The sequence below is a fragment of the Chenopodium album genome, chromosome 19 (genome assembly GCF_948465745.1).
Source record: "Chenopodium album chromosome 19, dcCheAlbu1.1, whole genome shotgun sequence".
Taxonomy (NCBI): Eukaryota; Viridiplantae; Streptophyta; class Magnoliopsida; order Caryophyllales; family Amaranthaceae; genus Chenopodium; species Chenopodium album.
The window spans coordinates 33,566,449-33,581,894 of record NC_137852.1 but is presented as its reverse complement, the minus strand read 5'-3'; the positions used below and the strand labels follow the sequence as shown (position 1 = coordinate 33,581,894).

The following is a 15,446-nucleotide window of genomic DNA, read 5'->3' as shown; positions in this document are numbered from 1 at the left end:
ATTTGTGCCATGTACACCTTCCATCCAACATATAAGCTTGTTGAGTTCCAATCCCACAAACGAACATCCTAAAAATCCAAATAAAGAGAAAAATAAAAGAAAAGACAAAGTAATAAAAGAAACAAAAATGAGAAAAATCAAAAATCAAAAAGAAAGGTTAGAAATTCCGGGTTGCCTCCCGGGAAGCGCTTGCTTAAGGTCCTAAGCTCGACCTTTCCTCCAAATCACGGAGGATCAAAGAACACCACCCTCTTCAAGGTGGTTGATAGAGCAAATTTTTCTTCAACCTTTGGCAACTTCTCATTGTTGCTCGATGAAACTTTCACAAACTTCTTTTCAAACCTTTCTTTTTCTTTCAACTTCTTCCTTTTTCTTGCCTTCTTAGAGTCACGAGCCTTTTTCTTTGGCTCAACTTCAACATCCATTGTCATGGAAGCTTTCTCTTCCTCAATAGGATTAAATTTGAACCAATTTGGAAAACCAATATCTTTCTCATCCTTTGGCTCTTGAATCTCAAATTCTTCTTCACTAACAACATCAATACTTACACAAGCATCATCAACAAACTCAAAAACATTGTTAGTGGAAGAATCAACCATGCATATATCATTGATGGAATGAGAAAGACTAGCACATGAAATATCTTGAACACAAGACAAAGACTCATGCATAGGTTTCAACTTAAATCTCTCTTCTAAATTCCCACACCTCAAGGTAATTTGACCTCCTTTGACATCTATTAAAGCTCCCGAGGTAGCTAAGAAAGGCCTCCCTAATATGATTGGAATATGTTCATCTTCCTCAATCTCTAGAACAACAAAATCCACCGGAAAAACAAACTCTCCAATCCTTAAAGGGACATCATCAATTCTTCCCTTAGGTAGCTTAATAGAACGGTCGGCCAATTGAAGTGTTATCTTGGATGGTTGAAGTTCACCAAGATCAAGCCGCTCAAAAACCGAGTAAGGCATAATGCTAACACTAGCACCAAGGTCACACAAAGCATTCTCAAAAAGCATTTCCTTAATTTGACAAGGGATTGAAAAATTCCCCGGATCTTCCATCTTCTTTGGGAGTTCACCATGGATAAGAGCACTAAAGCACTTCCCTCCATCCACCGAACTACCCTCATCAACATCCTCTCTCTCATCTAAGATCTCCTTAACAAACTTGGAGTACTTAGGCATGTCGGGAATTGGTTCGGTAGAGGGTGTAGAATCATGAACATCCTTAAAAGCTTCAAGGAATTTCCCAAATTGCTCATCCATTTTAAATCTCAAGTATTTTTGGGGATATGGAAGATCGGGAATTCTCTCTATCTCACTCATCCTTTCATCAACACACTCTTCTCTTCTATCACCCTCACAAAAGAATTCCTTAGACTCAATTTTTTCCTCTTCAATCTCCTTAGCAACACACTCATCTCTTTCCTCCTTTGACCAAGGAACTCCCTCATCAACATCAAATCCACCACTAGTGGCTATAGAGTACACGGGTTTCTTTGGTTCAACACCTTGGGAAGGCAAAGATGAAGGACTAGCAAAATCCTTAATTGTGCTTGCTAATTGAGTGATTTGAGTCTCAAGCATCTTATTGTGAGTCATCATCTCATTGAATTTCTTATCACTAACCGCCATATAGGTGTTAATGATCTTGGTTTGATTATCAATCAACTCTTCCAAGGTTGTCTTAGAAGAAGAAGGTTGTGAATAGGAATTTTCATTTTGAGTCTTTGGAGCAAAACCGGGTGGGGGACCTCTTTGAGCATTGTTTTGAAAATTTCCCCTACCTTAGTTGTTCCAATTACTCCTATTTTGATTTGAACCATAACCTTGATTATGGTTACCACCACCATGATTATGGTTTTCATTACCTTGGTTATGATTAACATAACCTTGGTTTTGATTACCATAATTATGATTTTGATTACCATAATTTTGGCCTTGATTTTGGCCACTATAACCTTGACTATTATAGCTACCACGAGAACCTTGGTTCCCTTGGTTTCTATACCCACCGCCTTGGTTATAGTTGTCAAAATTGCCTTGGCCTTGGAAGTTCCTATTCCATTGACCCCTTTGATTATCAAACCGTTGACCATTATTATTTGACACATAATTCACATGTTCACTCTCATGGTTATCAAACTCATCAACACATTCATTAGGACAAACACTAGAATCATGATCATACGATCCACATGCATCACAAAACAAGCAACCTAAGGCATATTATGTGAAGAGGGAGGGGGTTGAGAGTTAGACGGAGTACCTCTCCCCTTAAATTGGGAGGGAAGATTAGAAGCTTGAGAAGAGGTAGAAGTGCTCTCCAACTTAGCCTAGATTGCGGTGACCTCCTTTCCTAGATTTGTCATTTGAGAGGAAAGGTTGTTGATTGCATTGAGATGGTCCACCGAATACAATGAAGATTGTTTGCTTGAAGAGTCTCTCTCCCCATCTTTCCAATCCCTATAATATGTCACCACATCTTCAATGATGTCCACAACTTCTTCCTCGGTTTTGTTCATGATAGGGCCCCCGGCCCCTCCATCAAGGCATGACTTGCCTTGGGGACTTAAACCGCCATAGAAGATTTGGATCACTTGGTATGTGGGGATTCCATGATGAGCACACTCCCTTTGATACTCTTTAAATCTCTCCCATGATTCATAGAGACTTTCATTTGGCCTTTGCTTGAACCCTTGAATTAAGGCTCTTGCCTCCGCCGTCTTCTTTTGGGGATAGAAACGGGACAAGAAAGCCTTTGTAACATCATCCCAAGTTCTCAAGGAGTTGGGCTTCACCTCCTTATCTAGCCACTCCAAAGATCTACCTATTAGAGAGAAGGGGAACAACTTGAGGCGGATGAATTCTTGGGAGACCCCATTGACTTTGATAGTGTTGCAATATTTTTCAAATTCTTTCAAATGGTTCAATGGGCTTTCATTTTTAGCCCCACTATATTGCCTTCTCTCGATCAAGGTGATCATTGCCGGACGGATTTCGAAGTCATTTGCCGGGGTAGTTGGAGGAGCAATTCCACTTTCAAATCTATATGCCCCGGGCACTCCAAGCTCCTTCAAGGCTATTCTAGGATGCTCACCCATTCCTTGTTCTTCTTGAATTTCTTCTTCACTCGAAGAGCTATAAACCAAAGATCTAATATCCACTCTTCTTCTTGAAACAGTCCTTTCTATTTCCGGATCAAGGGGAACAAGAGGACGATCACGAGTTCTATACATGCAAAACTCACACAAAAATGTTAGTAGCACGGCTACAAATGTAGCCTAGAGAAACAAAAATCTTTTTGTATTTTGTCAAAAATGAAATAGACTCAAAAACTTCATACACTCAAGCACCAATCCCCGGCAACGGCGCCATTTTGACGTGGCTCGGAATGGTAGGTCGTTGGGCTACCACCTTGCCCTATCAAACAATATTTATATGCTTAACCAACCCCTATTAGTCTAGCGGTAAGTCAAGGTCGAATCCCAAGGGAATGGTGTTAAATGTACGAAGTCTAGATTAAGCTATTTCGGAAACAAAAGGGGTTTGAAGTAGAACTAGGTCTAAACTAAGTATGCAACCTTGTATTCAATCGATCTAAAGCACTAGGGCAACGGATCCACATACATTAACAATGGAATTGGTAATTTGGGAGGTCAAATTAACTAAGTCAATCGATATGAGGGAAAACTATCATGTATCCAAAAGAGCATGCTAAGGTGGTTCACCTAGAGGTCTAACTAGCGTCAACTATGCTAAACTCTAACTAGGGAACATAACAAAGCACCTCAATCGTGAAATTGCAAGTCTACTAATTGATTGTCCGTGTCATAGCATACTTACAATGCAATCTAGTGTGTTAATCAAAGATGGCCAAACCTCAATTAATCACACACATGCACATGAAAAATTAACCAATTTAATCATATCATCAACTCCATCAATTATCCCCAAATTACACTATTCCATCATTCATTCATGCTTCACCATCTCCCTAGCTAGAGAACTACTCACTAGCCATGGAAATGGAAATCAAAACTACAACATTCATCAAATTAATCATCAACATGCTTGAATTCAAAGATCAAACCAACAATCAATCAAAATCAATCGTGATTCAATCAATAACCAAATCAATCATCAACAATATGAAAAACTAATGAAATCAACTAAAAACAAACTTGAATTGAGATTAAGAAGAAGATCCTTACAAAACTTTGATCAAAAGATCAAATACAATGATGAATTCTTGAACAAATACCAAAGATCATGAGTTTCTCTCTCTAGTTCTTGAGTTTCTCTCTCTAAAAATTCTCCAAAAACTAACTACTCATTCAAAAATAAAAACTCTCTCTAAAAATAGGTAGAAATAACTATATATATAAGGAGGAGGTCGGTAAAGACGCCCAAAAATAGACCCTCGTAAGTGCGGGCGCTCGGAGGAGGGAGAAAGGCACGCACGGGACACAAACCCAGGCATGTGCGCCCGCACGTGCCTGGTGTGCGGCCGCACATCCCCTGTGTGCGCCCGCACGTTCCTGGGTTTCTCCCCTTCTTCCCTTCGTCCTAGCTCAAGAGGTGCACGCATCCTAGATGATGATGATGGAGGACAAGATGGGCAGCAACTTCCTTGAATTTCTTGAAGAAAATGAGCCATGAAGAAGGCATAATCAAGACTTTGAAGCATGCTCCTTGAACCCCACATTGTCTTGAAACTTCTTGCACGAGCTTTAAGCATGAAAATCAATGGAAAGCCATGGAAAGGAAGGCCGGGAATCCTTGGACAATCAATCACAACCTACAACCAAAGGAGAAAAAGCAAATAAAAGGGAAAAATAACAAATAAACAAGAAAAAGTGCAAAATATAGAAACTAACTACAAAAAGCATAAAAAGAGGAAAACAAGAATAAAACTAAGGAAAACTAAAGAAAAGAAAGATAAAATGAAATAGAAATCATCCAAAAAGAGACCAAATGAGTGCCAAAAATGTCACTCATCAGTTTTAATCTTTACTTTCGTTTGGTTGACTTTTAAGTGACTCGTTTTGAATTGTTTTGAGTTAAGTCTTCCGCTGTGTGTCTTTTATAATTGCCTTAGCTGTTTTCACGGTGGCGGTAATGTCTTAGATATTCCTAAATCGTATTTTTAAATGAGTAAAGTGTGTATTTAAAGGAAATGAATTTCTAGAGTGTTACACTTTGGAAGTGGCGTAATGCTAGGACCTTTGAGTGAGATGATACTCATATTCCAATTGATCAAGAAGCGTTTATATATGCCAGTGTTGCTACGGTAAAGAGGGCGTGGGATAGACATTACAGAGTTCATTAACCTAGTAAGAGGAAAAGAGAAAAGATCTTTGTGAGATGGAGCCTGCCAAGAGTTGGAAGGGTACACTAGGCGAAAAAACCACTTAGCTACCGGTTCAAAACCACCCTAAGCCACCGCTTTTGAACCGGTGGTCATTTAGGGGGTGGCAATAACCCCAAGAAAGGCCACCGGTTCAAAACCGGTGGCAAAAATGATTATTGCCACCGGTTAACCGGTGGTAATATTTATTATGGCCACCGGTTAACTGGTGGCAAAAACCCATTCCCGCTTTTCTTAAAGGGGTTTTTGGCACCAGTTCTGTTCAAAACCGGTGGCAAAAATGGCCCAAAAAAATAAATTTTTTTTTTTTTTTTTTTTTTTTTTTTGCATTTTTTCCACATAAATTGATATATAAACACTACTCCCTCCGTTCCTAAATGTTTTTTACGTTTCCATTTAGGGTGTTCCTTTTTATTCTTTACATTTAGTATCTTTCCTATTTTGGTCATAAATTTTGGACTAAATTACCCTTGTTTTACAATTTTATTACTCAAAAGTCCTTACTTTTCCATGTGATATGGTACTTTTTGTACTATTTTAATAGTTTTTCAACACTTATTATTACTTTCTCTCTCCTCTCTCCTCTAATTTCTCCACCCCACATGCTCAACACTGTATTTTTCAATAAATTTGTACTTTCAATCATTGAAATATTCCAATATGCCTCAACTTTACACAATTTCTTAATTACCGCGCATAATTCCAAACGTAAAAAAACATTAGGGAACGGAGGGAGTAACATATATATATACTTACATATTTTCATTAAAAAAGGCTGTAATATTACAATTTTGGTCCAAAAAACTTTAAAAAAAATACTAGTCACTGTTAAATACAACCTAAGTCACACCAAACTTTATAATTGTCAGGATTCATGGAGAGCAGCAATCTGTATAGTTTCGCAGCTTCTTCTAGACGATTAAGTTTCAGCAGAAGAGAAGTTTCCTGCTCTTTGTAAGACAATCTATCAACCTATATCCAAACCAACAAAGAAAAAATCAAGATTATAGATCAACACATAGAAACTATACCAGGACAAAAGTAATATTATTCAATCATCTCACGATTTTGATTTCCTTCCGCTGTAGTTCTTCATGAAATTACATATTTGATAAATGTCATTGCTTAACAAAAACAAGAACATAAAATTAAAGGCAGATAGCACAAGAGCAAGCCAGCAAATGAACCCTGTTAACAGAAATTGAACTGCAGGTGAATCAGGGTGTGTAGAAGTTGAACATAATCTCGCCCAATTTTTTGCCACCGGTTTTTAAAAACCGGTGGCCATTGCTCAGTGCCAATTTCTATTTTTCTACTAGTGGTAATGCTTAATTCTGATGGTGCTGCAAGTGGGAATCCAGGGCTAGCTGGTGGTGGTGGCTTAATTCGAGGCTGCAGGGGGGAGCTTTATGAAGTGTATGAGGTTAACTGTGGCATATGTACTTGTACCAAGGCTGAGCTTCTTGCGGTGCTTCGGGGTCTAGCCATAGCTTGGAATGGAGGTCCTATAAAGATTGATCAAGTTTGTGTGGATTCTGAAGTTGTTAAAATGTTGGTGGATAATCAATCCCCTAACTCTCCTTATGTTCATATCATTCGAATGTGTCGTGCCTTTATGTCGAGAGAAGGATGGAAAGTTGATCACTATCGAGCATTGCTATAGAGAGGCGAATCGTGTTGCGGATTGGCTAGCCAATTTCGGAGTAGAAGCGTCTCAACCCCTCACTATATTCTCAGCGGTCCCTAAGGATCTTTCTCTGGTTTTATTGGAGGACCTCGGTGGTGCTACAAGGCCGAGGATGGTGTCTGCTCGTGATTAGAGTCTACATTGGAGAGGCTGCTCTCTAGTGTAGTGCTTTAGTTTTTGTTATTTGTTTTCCTTTATTTTCTTTTTTCCCCTTTGTTTTTTTTTTCCTTTCTTGTTTCAATTATAGGTTGCTCTCTATTTTTCAAATTTTTACCTTCCTTTATTCTCTCCATTTATTTATTTTTTTTTTTATGAAAACCCTCTAATTACTCTCTTTTTCCTGCAATTCCCACAAAAAAATCTCAAACCTTCTATATTTTTTGCTCCTTTTAATTTCTGCAATTATTCTCTATAATTGATAATGAAGCAATTGAACATGATATTATGGAGACTATACAAAAAAATTTGGTGGATGAATTTGCTTCAAAGAGTGTTAAAACTTAAAAGGATGGCTCTTTTTAAGTAGTAGTCTTATTATACTAAGATGTACTCGTAATTTATACATTTAAACATTTAATAAAAAAAGGTTTCATTTATTTTAAGGAGTTTGTTTAATAAAGTTTAATAAAGGATTTTTTTTTGATAGCCAAAATAAAGGAGTTTGATATATATATATATATATATATATATATATATATATATATATATATATATATATATATATATATATATATATATATATATATATATATATATATATATATATATATATAATATATATATACGCGCGCGCGCATATTATTTTATGTCATATTTTCCCTTGATCATCTAAGGGTCTGATTTGATTTACTAAATTGAATTGAACTGAGCTGAACTTATTAGAGCTGAACAAAACAGAACTGAACTTATTAGAGCTGAACTGAAATGAACTGAACTGAACTTATTAGAGCTGAATGAACTAAACTGAACTATTTAACTAATTATTGGTGAATTTTAACTACAAATTTCTGATCATTTATTATTTATTATTATATGTATAAGTGTATATACAAAAATACTTAATAATATATATAAATAATAATAATAATATTATTATTACTATTATTATTATTATTATTATTATTATTATTATTATTATTATTATTATTATTACTATTATTATTATTATTATTATTGTAATATATGCTAAAAAGTATGAATTTGGCTTAAATTATCATTAGCAATATCATTAGAAATAAAGATAACAAAATTGAACTGAACTGAACTGAACTTATTAGAGCTTAATTGAACTGAACTGAACTTAAGCTGAAGAGAACAGGTCCTAAAAAGTCCCTTTTTCACCGCCAGAATTTATTTTTAGATTCCAATTTGACATTTTAATATCCGCGCACCCTTTAAAAAGTATGCAATAACTCTAATAATAGTGTTTGATTCATTATATCTTTTAAAATATTTATTTATTTATTTATTTGCCCTTATTAATGCTTATGGTCTCTTTGTTTGAACTTTTAAAAATATTTGCAAACAATAATAACCCTAATAAAATTTGTTTAAATAATTTTCCCTCATTGATGTTGTCCATTAAAGTTGTGACTAGAGATGGCAATGGATCGGATTTGGATCGGGTGGAGCTTCACCCGCATCCATCCATTATCCTAATTGCTCCATCCACATCCATCCGTCATCCGCTTCACCCATCATCCATATCCTTCCGTCCGTTCATATTGAGTGGAGCGGATGACAAATGGATGAGTACTAAATTGAAAAAAAAACTCACATAAACTTTAATTTTCGGTTATTTATATAATAATATTTTTAATTTATTAATAAAAAAAGAAACAATAACAACATACTGTTTGAAAAATTAATTTGCAACAAAAAAAAAGACAAGTAATTTTCTTGTACATTCTATACTTTATTAGTAAAATTCTTTGACTAATAATTTAATATATGTTAAACGGATGGGTGGATGTTTAGCGGGTGAAAAAAATATCATCCACATCCGATCCGATCCATCATCCGCTTCATCCGTCACCCGCTTCTCATCCATTTGATTCGGGTTTTCGTCCATTTATTTTAAGCGGATGGAGCGGGTTAGCGGATATCCTCTTAATATTGTCATCCGTAGTTGTGACATAAGGTCAAATCGTAAGTGGTCTCTAAACCCATAACTATTTTTGTTTTTTTATATATATTTTTTGTTTTTTCATATACATATTACTTTTAAGTAAAATATTAACCTCACGATCTTTCTTTTACAATATTTTTAATGCTTAAAAAATCCCCCACTTATCTCTTATTTTATTTAAGTAAATTAAATTGCATAAAATATGTAGGAAAATTTGTAAATAATAATCCCAACTTTGCTCCATTTTCTTTTAATAACCCCAACTTTGAAAGAAAATGAAGCAAAGTTGAGATTATTAAAAGAAAATGAAGCAAAGTTGGGATTATTATTTACAAATTTTCCAAATATGTATCAGTCAAAGTGTAACACCTAAAAAAACAACATGGAGGAAGAAGTAAAAGTTAAATTGTTTTTACTCCGCATTACATCCCTACCTTTTAAAAAGTATGAGAGAGATATTATGAATAGTGTGTGGACGTTTATACCCTTAACAAATATTTTTTTTATATTGCCCTCATTTATAAGTTTAAGGAGCTCTACTATTCTTACCAAGTTCTTTTTTTTTCCTTGTAAAGTATGAGAGAGCTCTTATTATACCCCTAGAAATGTTTGTTTACATATTTGCCCTCATTTATAAGTTTAAGAAGATCAATTTTTTCTTACCAAGTTCTGTTTTTCCTTGAGCTCTTATGAATATTGTGTGGACATTTATACCCTTAAATTTTTTTGGGGGTTTTCTAAGCTATACCCCTAAGGTAGTTGAGTTTCCAAGGTGTACCCATGCTTTTTCAAGTTTCTAAGTCGTACCCTTTAACTTCTTAGCAATACTACGATGTACCCTAATTAGTTATTTAAAAGTTAATTGAGAGTGTGATTTCGTGGATTTAGTTTTTGTTATTAGGGTTGTTGTGGTTAAGATTTCTTTCTCGTATCATTCCCTCACCTTTTATCATCTTTTTAATAAATTTATAGTTATCTTTAGGTGACGTGGAAGCCCCAAGGAAGTTACCATTCATTAATGGTAGTGAGTTGAGGGAAATAACTTGGAAATTTTAAAAAGTATGGGTACACCTTAGAAACTCGACAACCTTAGGGGTATAGCTTAGAAAAACCTATATATATATATATATATATATATATATATTGTTCTTATTTATTAGTTCAAGAAGCTCTGTTTTTCTTAACAAGTTTTTTTTTTCCCTTATAGAGTATGAGAGAGCTCTTATTAATAGTGTGTGGACGTTTATACCCCTAAAAATGTTTGTTTACATATTTGAACTCATTTATAAGTTTAAGAACCTTTTTTTTATTCTTATTACCAAGTTCTTTTTTTCCCTTATTAATACATTTTCCCTAATAAGCACTCATAGGTGGTAAATCAATCTTCAAAAAAAAAATTGTACTATGTCAAACATTTACATTATTAATGATTTTTGTCACATCCTCACTAAATCTAAATTAACTCCAATAAAAGTTTCGAAGAATATTACACTGTATGTTACAACATATTGTAAAAACTCTTTTCAAAGACAAGCCATAGCACGCATCGTGCGCACCGAAATCCCTAGTAAGTTAAAATGTAATAAATGCCAAAACGTGTCAATTATTTTATGAGGTATACAAAGTAATTAAAAAAATAACTGAATTTGTTTGTGTTTCAGACATCGCGCCCATGTTAGTCAGGCCTCACTGGTACTAGTGGCTATTTTTCGATATGATATGGAATAGCTACCTTATTCTCGTCATGAAAGGTTAATAAGGTAAGTCATTTGCCGCTATTAAGCCTCTAATAGCATCATTAAACAAAATTATACTAGTTGAATGGTACGACCCTGTTTATTTTAGTTGTTCTGCTCTGCTAAAATCTACTCTATTCTACTTAATATTAATAATTAATATTATTAATTAATTTAATAATGATAATAATTAATTTACTAATGATAGTAATTAATATCTTATAATAATAACTAATATTTAATAATAACAAGGATAATTTATATTTAAAAATGATAATAATAATTAATATTTAATAATAATAATTGATATTTAGTAGTAAAAATAATAATAATAATAATAAGCATTTAATAATATTATTAATATTTTACAATAATAATAATAATTAATATAAATTAATCAACTAAAAACAATAAATAAATAATAATATTACTAATTAATATTTAATATTATTAATAATATTGATAACTAATATTTAATAATAAAAATAAAAATATTTAATATTTAATAATCATAAAAATTAATATTTAGTAATAACAATTAATATTAGATTATTATTAATAATAATAAATATTAAATATTAAATTGATAATAATAATGATAATTAATGTTAATTAATAATAATAATAATAATAATAATAATAAATTTGTAATATGTCACCAAAAAAAAACCCTAGCCTTCTCTCTGTCTTCTCTCTCAAAAACTCTAGCCTCCATTGTCAATTTTGAAGGGTCTTCCATCGGATTTCACTGGTGGAAGGCCCCAATCTTTATTTTCTTTTAAGTTTTTTTTTCTTAGGTTATAATAATGTCTCCCTCAAAAGAAAGGGTTTATCTCCTTCGAAAGACAAGGTTTTTTCGATTTCCTTTGAAATACAAGGTTTTTCAGTCTCCTTCGAAAGACAAGGTTTTCTTTGTTTTTAATTTGGGGTCTCTCGTCGTGCGGGGCTACAATTGATTATAGCTCAAATTTGGGTTACGGAATCAGCACAAGAATTTACTTTTTCCCAAAATTGCAAAGCGACGACGGATCCACTCAAAAAGTTGTATGAGAGAACGAATCGAGAATGTGCCTGTAGACACCTAAAAATGTCTCCCCAAAACCAAACCCGATGATGAACAACATTTCGCCGCCATTATTGGTCGTGTTGAGTATTTAATCTTTGGAGTGCTTAAATCCATGTTTTATCCAAATACATTTCATAATCCAATCTAATTCTTAGCTCATTCCCCACACCATAACTTACTATCCACTTCTCGTATCCACGTCACAAAACCGAGAGAAACTGATTTTGTTGCCCTCTAATTTTGATCCAATTATTATTTGTTTGGATAGGCCTTTCAAAAATATTTCCAAAGGTATATCATAAGCCCAATTTCGATTTAAAATGAAGAAGATATGAGTCAAACATTAAATTAGGCCCAAAACTGACACCCTTTCACTAAAACGGTCATATCTTAAAATGTACAACTTATTTTGACCTTTTATTAATTGGTTTGAAAAGTAGACTTGATAATCTTTCTATTGATATATTATATGCCTTATTCCAAGTTACGGATCAAAAGTTATCGTAGTTTTAAAAACGCGTAAAAAACTGGAATTACCGCGTAACAGCTAAAACGTCGCGATGCGGCAAGACCTGACGTGGCACGGTGTATATTGGCATGACACGGTACACTACAATGTGTCACGGTGCTTTTTTGTGTATTTTCTGCGTCCTAATACACCGTGACATGGCGCCACGTGCCGCGACACAGTGGACTTTGCCGCATCACGACATTTTCTGCCTTGTCACGGTACACGTGTCGTGTCACGATAAACTTTCTTTTTTGCCCTCCTTCGGACTTAGACGTGTCTTATCATTTTTGGGACTATAAATTCCCCGCGTTGATCCACATTTTCCCGCGTCACGCCAGATTTTGGCGTGTTGCGCCAACTTCTTTCGTTTCACGGCGCCCCAAATTAGGGTTTTTTTTTAATCTTTTTAGGACTCCATGTGTTCCCTCTGCTCATTTTCTCTATAAATACCCCCTCCCTACACTAAAAATCATTCTCTTCTCCCTCTTTAACCTAGTTTCTAGATTCCTTATTCTTCCATAATACTTCCCCTAAGCACTCCAAGGAGTCCATACTTGACCCGAGGTTCCATCCTTAAACCAAGGCGTGAAAGGTAGAATTAACTAAGAGTTTGGACCAAATCAACTCTACTTTATATTTAATTTAATTTCAATTTGAATTATTTTTATTGAAGTTACTAACAATTTATTCATGATGTAGCAATTTAAAGGAACGCGTGGAATGTGAGTAATTAATTAATTTAATTACATATTTATTTTATATTGCTATTATCATGATTAGGTTTTTATTATTATTTTATTTAATCAACTAACGATTTATTGTTGAATTGCTTCCAATGTTAATGATTGTTCTATTGTTAATTTGATCACCATATTACATGTTAAAGGGAATATGTAACTGAAAATCACGACTAATAAGTTAATTTGAACAACTAGTTTAGGTTCCTTTAATCTTGTTGTTAATTCAAGTGACCACAAATATTTTAGAATAATGTGTTTCATTAATATTCAACCAATTTAGCATATTTATTAGTTTGGAGTAAATTGAATATTTTGTTTTTATGCCTTTGAGGTCACAGGAATATTTTTCACAATAAGAATCGAGTAGAGGCGATGATGGGTGTCATCAATCGCACCCAATTGATGAGCATTTAGATAGTTTTCTCCTTCCTTTTATGGCTTTCATGCTTAATAAATGCTTAATTTTATGCTTTTGGTCTTAGTTTTACCTTTCCTCTCTTATTTTGTAGCTTTTGCGCATTTCTATGGTTTTTCTAGTCTTTTCTCCTTTATTTGCTCTATTTTTGTGGTTATAAGTATTGTACGAGGTTTGGGTCTTGATATTAGTGATTTACTAAGGTGGAGGAAGCTTTTGGAGCAAGCTCATGGTAATAGGAAAGCTCAAGATGCAAGGCGCTAGACCTTCCCAGTCTTAGCTCTTGTGCTCTTAAGCCGTGCTCTCATGAAGATGGGGTGTTAAACCCACTGTCAAGTGCTTTTTGGGACTGCCACTTCTTGTGTTCATCATCATCATATCGCGTGTCCACTCGAAGACCTTAGCGAACGCACGAAGCCACGAGAAGATCGAAGAAACCCAGAAACGCGCGAGCGCGCAAAGCACGGGCGTGGGCGCGCCACCAGCCGGTTAAGCAATGAGAGTTAGTCAAAGGTATTCATCACGATTAAGCAATGAGAGTTAGTCAAAGAGTTCTTCCTTTCTATTTGCTATTCATGTTATGCTTATCATCAATTCATGTGCAAAAGTTTATCTCCTCCCTTCTCTTATATGTATTAAGGTGTTAGCAACGAACGAACCATGAATACATTCCTTAAAGAAAAACCCAACCGTCTACTTGGGTCGATCATCGCCACTTATCCAAGCCAACATCTCCATCGCTCTAAAACCTCGTCACCGTAAAGCATATACTATATTTTCCTAGATAGCCTCTTCTCCTTTCATGAACATGTTCTTGTCAAAACTAATGGAAATTATCTTTTAAGATCCATTGTGACTATTGCCTTCATATAATACTAAGCCCAAAGTAAGTGGCACTTGTTTATGATTTAAGTTTTGTAAAAAGGATTTGATTTAATGAGTTTTATGTTGTTTTCATACTAAAATAATTAAAGAGTTTATAGTTTTAATCATTTTCACTACTAATGCAATAGTTTATATTTTTAAGAAGAATCGGACCTCAGAGCTTAGTGAGAACGATAGAATAAAGGCTAACAAGAAGGTTATTAGACTGTAAATCGAGGCAACGACTATTGCTATTACCCGTAATTCCCTTCGAAATGCGTTTATTATAGTATGATGTTACGATTGAAGTGAAAGTGATTTATGTTTTTGATATATTTTATGATTTGCGGGATTATAACTATGATTTGTCTTAAATCACAAGAACACTGTAATGATGAGTTTTATGGTACACTGAAAATATTTTATACAGATATTTTACTATTTTACAAAAGCATTCTGAATGACTGAAATTTCTTTATTTCTATTAATTTATCAAAAAATGTAAATATAATGTGATATGATTGAGCAATAGCTCCCCTGAGGGCACTGGCCCATTCCTATTATGGAGCACTGTTCCCCCTATTAGGAGCAATGGGATATGTATGGAGCACTGGCTCCCCCTGCTAGTAGGGGACGTCCTACCCCTGTTAAATGTACATTGCTTATAATGATTTTATTAAATTAAGGTTATGAACGAATGTTTATTGAAATGGTGTTTTATTACCTGTTTTAATATATTCTACTCTCCCTGTTTTATTAACTAAAATGAATTGAAATGATGTTACGCTGCTAGAGTAGTACATTATTAAGTCTTCGGCTCACCGTTTTTATGTTTTAGAATTGCTGGAACAAAGGGAACAAGTAGTGGCGAGGAATTTTATTATCTTAAGAAGCTCACTAGATATTTATAGTTCTAAGAGGATGAT

The 15,446-nt window shown here is 34.2% G+C and overlaps 1 pseudogene; it reads left to right on the top strand.

The window, feature by feature from the left end:
* Positions 1–2,615: 2,615 nt before the first annotated feature.
* LOC145596317 (small nucleolar RNA R71) lies at positions 2,616–2,714 on the top strand (annotated as a pseudogene).
* The last annotated feature ends 12,732 nt before the right edge of the window (positions 2,715–15,446 follow it).